Genomic DNA, 5,022 nt, shown 5'->3' on the forward strand with positions numbered 1-5,022 from the left:
AGAGGAAGAGGGACTTTCATATGGTATTCATCAATCTAGAAAAGGCTTACAATAAAGTTCCACGAGAGATACTATGGAGATATTTGGAGGCTAAAGGTGTACCTGTGGCATACATTTGGGTGATCAAGGACATGTATGAGGATGTCAAAACTAGGGTAACAACAGCAGGAGGGGACTCAGAGCACTTCTTAGTTATGATGGGGTTGCATCAAGGATTAACCTTTAGTCCATTTTTATTTGCATTGGTGATGGATGGATTGATGAGACAAATTCAAGGTGAGGTGCCATGGTGTATACTTTTTGCAGATGACATAGTCCTGATCGATGAGACTCATAGCAGAGTTAACGCTAAGCTGGAGGATTGGTGACATACCTTAGAGTCTAAAGGGTTTAAGCTGAGTAGGACCAAGACAAAGTACTTAGAGTGCAAGTTCAGTGAGACACCTCAGAAGGTTGGTGCGGAAGTTAGGCTTGGTGACCAAGCCATTCAAAAGTAAAGCAGTTTCAAGTACCTTGGGTCTATCATGCAAGGTAGCGAGGATATTGACAATGATGTCACAAATCATATTGGGGTAGGGTGGATAAAATAGAGGGCCTCTTTCGGTATTCTATGTGACAAAAAGGTGCCACCACAACTTAAGGACAAGTTCTACAAAGTGGTGGTTAGACCGGCTATGTTATATGGGGTAGAGTGGTGGTCAGTTAAGGTCTCTCACAAAAGACAGGAATTCTTTTTCATCTCCTTGTCAAATTCGACGTCTTCAAAAGATAAAAGTAGCCAAGATGAGAATGTTGAAATAGATGTGTGGGCATACCAGGAGTGACAAGATTAGAAATGAGTCTATTCGAAATAAGGTAGGAGTTACCTCGATGGAAGACAAGATGCGGGAAATGCGACTGAGATAGTTTGGGCATGTGAAGATGAGAGATACAGATGCCCTAGTGCGGAGGTGTGAGAGGTTGTCCATGGATGGTTTTAGAAGAGGTAGGGGTAGGCCGAAGAAATATTGGGGAGAGGTGATTAGACAGGATGTGACACAGTTACAGCTTACCGAGGACATGACCTTAGATAGGAGGGTGTGGAGGACCCATATTAGGGTAGAAGGCTAGTACATAGTTTCATTATTCTTCCGTATTAGTAGGTGCATTAGCGCACTATAATTTTTTGTGCTCTGACATCTGTTATTATCTTTTTATTACTTTCGATACTTCAATTACTCTATTTTATCTATGTCATTTTCGTTATTTTTCTTATTCATTATTTGCTTTCCTATATCGCTTTGAACTTCTTAGCCGTATCTGACCTCTTTTTATGCTTCTTTTGAGCCAAGGGTCTCTCGAAAACATCCGTCCTACCTTGGTAGGAGTAAGGTCTGCATATACTTTACCCTCCCTAGACCCCATATTATGGATTTTCACTGGGTTATTGTTGTTGTTGTTGTATGCTATAAATTATGATAATTAACGACTTAAATTTAAAAGGATATAAAAATTTGGGCTCTCTTAAAATTCTATCAATGCAACAAAAGAAGGGTTGTCTCAACTATAAGGCCACTAAAGCAATCGTTGGGGCTCCCACTTTCTCCCAAAGATGTGTATATGTATATATATATATATATACATCATATCATATAGTGATATTTTTCATTTTTTGTTAGGTTTTTAGAGTAAGGTACCTATTCGCAATGCTCAAAGAACAAGGGTCAAATGTAAACTTCTAGACTTTTTGATTGAGAAGATATGATACTATCACACTGTTACTTTCACTTAACGCTTCATACTATATATTCGTAATAGTTTTCAGTGTCCATCGTACTACTATATAACAGTTAAAAAGCATTTTCTTCTAACGCATATGACTATCCTTCTTTAACAATAAATTTACCTTTGACTAAGGTACTTATGAAAATGATAGATTATATGCAGATCTTACTTCTTTTTTAGAGGGTAAATATTTCATTCTGGAATATCTAATATTTGACTCTGAATGTTTTGTCACAATATTCTAAGAAAGTAGGTTTTTAATTGGATGAGGCACGAGAAAAATGTTGCATTTGTTTTACACATTACAATATCTTGGGTGAACCCGCAAAAAATGCTATAGGATGTTGTTGTTGTCCCTCAGCTTTTTTTTCACTTTATTTTTTAAGCCCAAGAGTCAATTTTCCTCATTCCTCTATAATTATTTAGTTGTTACTCAATTGAACATTCATTTGTTCTTATAGTTATTTATTCTAAATAATTTAACTCTTATTTTATATATTTTTTAATTGTGGTCTAAAAGCGGTGATATGACATTACTTTTCTTAAATTAGAAATTACTTATTTTTTTAAAAAAATCTACTTGCTACTAAAATATTTTTAAATACACTTGATACTAATTAGAGTAGAACTTTAATTGAAATTATTTATGATCACATGAAGTGAGACTTAGTTTACTAATTCCAAATAAAAGTTCTTATTTTTCTAGATCTCTTGATAAGACTATATGAAAGTAGCATTCATGGTAATTTATTTATCTTCAAGATGTGATAAATGTGAATATGAGGAAGAATATCAAAATCTCAATGATAAGGTGGGGTTGTCAAAATGTGACTACTTCAAGAAGAAGAGAGTTAGAGAAGATTTTTGTGAAAGCTTTTTTTCATATTCACTTGTGTATCAACACTGTACAACCTATTGTTTATATAGAGCTAGCTGGAATGTTCTAGATGCCAGCTCATTCTAACTACTCTAACTAACTGCCATCTAGCTAACTACTTAATTAACTAACTAATCATATGGGTTCATGGAAAAGTTGTGCAGGTCGTTAGCTCATAGCTGTGCAGGTCGTTAGCTCCTCAACCCCCCCTCAAGCTAGGTGCTGTAAAGGTATTCTTCATGCCTAGCTTTGACACCAAATATGTAGTTGACCCCACCAAGCCCTTTTATGAGTATGTCAGTTTGTTTCTCAGTAGTAGAAATGTGCAGTAACTTCACCAAACCAAGCCGTACTTTCTCTCCTAGACATCAAGAGTCACACCTAATTTATCTAGAAAACTTTCTAACTAAACAGCCTCAGCTACAGCGGAAGAAAGACTCCTATACTTTACCTCAGCTGAGCTTCTGGAGATGGTTTGCTTCTTCTTGCATTTCAAGGAGATGATAGAATCACCAAGCTTAAGTAAGTATCCGATAACTGATCTTCTTGTGTTGACACATGATGCCCAATCAACATCACAATATTGTATAAGATGAGGAGATGTAGAGAATGACATGAGCACACCAAGTCCAGGTGACTGTTTCACATATTTGATAACTCTGGCAGCTGCAATCATATGAGAAACCTTTGAAGAAAGCATATACTGACTAAGACACTAAATTACAAATGCAATGTCTGGTCTGGTGATGGTTAAGTAAAATAGTCTCCCTATCAATCTCTGATATTCACTTGGATCACTTAATAACTGATCATTGTTATCCTGAACATGTTGATCAAATTCAAGTGAAGTGAGCTTCTTATTTACTTTTAGAGGTGCTTGAGAGGTCTTAGCTCTAGTGAACTCTAGGTCAGAGATACGTTTAATAGCATACTTCCCCTGGTGCATCAGAATCCCTTGTCTACTCCTAGCAAATTCAATCCCAAGAAAGTACTCCAAATATCCCAAATTCTTAATCTTGAAACATGATTTCAAATTATCTTTTGTCTCATGGAATAATGTAGTAGCATTGGTTGTGCTCATGACCTCATGTACATAAACTAGAATCGTAACAAGTTTTTGACCATCTTTATTTGTGAATAAGGAATAGTTCAGGTGACTTTGAATGAATTCTTAATTCAAAAAGGTAGTGGTCAACTTGATATTCCATTGTGTAGATGCCTGCTTAAGGCCATACAATGACTTGGATAGTTTTCACACTTGATGCCCTTTATTTCTAGCAAAACCTACTGGCAAATCCATATAAACTTTCTCATGTTAATCTCCTTGTAAGAATGCATTTTATACATCCATTTTATGGATGTCCCACTTCTGAGTAGCTTATATAGATATAATTGTCCTCACTGTCACCATCTTTACTACTGGTGAGAAAAGTCTCTTTGTAATCAAGCCCTTCTTTCTGGTTATACCCTTTGGCAATTAGTATGGCTTTGAATCTTTTCACCTCTCTTTTAGATTTGTATTTGATCTTGTAAACCCATTTATACCCAATAGCCTTCTTCTTTGGTGGAAGATCAACAATAGTCCAAGTAGAGTTGCACTAAAGGGGATGACCTATCTACAACATCTCCAGGTACATCATGATGTGCTTACTGCTAACTTGTATCTGGAAATGCTGTAGTAATGAAATCAACAACATTTTGGGGACTGCGAAGAAGACCAGTAAAAGGAGAATGTTTAAGTGGTGTGGTAGCATCATCACTTATAGGAATATGAGGGAAAGGGTCAAAACTGGAAAGATCTTTAATAACTGGAGACTTTTGGTTAAAAGAAAACTTATCCTCATAGAAAACCATATCTCTACTAATAAAACAAGACTTAGTATCTAAGTTGTACAATTTATATCCCTTTTGATGGATTCCATATCTTAGCAATGCATATTTGATGGCTCTTGGAGCAAATTTGTCATGTTTAGGCATGTTGTGGCATAACATAGACATCCTATTATTCTCATGTGAGCTAAATAAGGAGCATGACCATACAATATCTCAAAAGGGGATCTGTTCTTTAAGACCAAGGACAGTATTCTATTGATAACATATACTACAGCTTCAACACAATGTCCCAAAAAACTAAGTGGTAAGCACCTTTAAAATTTGATGGCTATAGCAGTCTCTAAGATGTGTTTATGTTTTCTTTCTACTACTCCATTTTTTTTGAAGATTATAGGAACATGAAGTTTGGTGAATGATCCTATGTTGCTGAAATATGCTTCCACAATATCTATTGAAAAACTCTGAACCATTATCTAATTTAAAATTTAGATCCTTTTCCCAAACTGAGTGAAAACCATGGCTATGAAATCTTGAGTATATCAGATACA

At 35.7% G+C, this 5,022-nt stretch overlaps 1 pseudogene; it reads right to left on the reverse strand.

The window, feature by feature from the left end:
- Positions 1-2,840: 2,840 nt before the first annotated feature.
- Positions 2,841-4,052, reverse strand: LOC129870706 (uncharacterized mitochondrial protein AtMg00810-like; annotated as a pseudogene).
- Positions 4,053-5,022: the final 970 nt, after the last annotated feature.

Source organism: Solanum dulcamara, chromosome 2, assembly GCF_947179165.1.
Source record: "Solanum dulcamara chromosome 2, daSolDulc1.2, whole genome shotgun sequence".
NCBI lineage: Eukaryota > Viridiplantae > Streptophyta > Magnoliopsida > Solanales > Solanaceae > Solanum > Solanum dulcamara.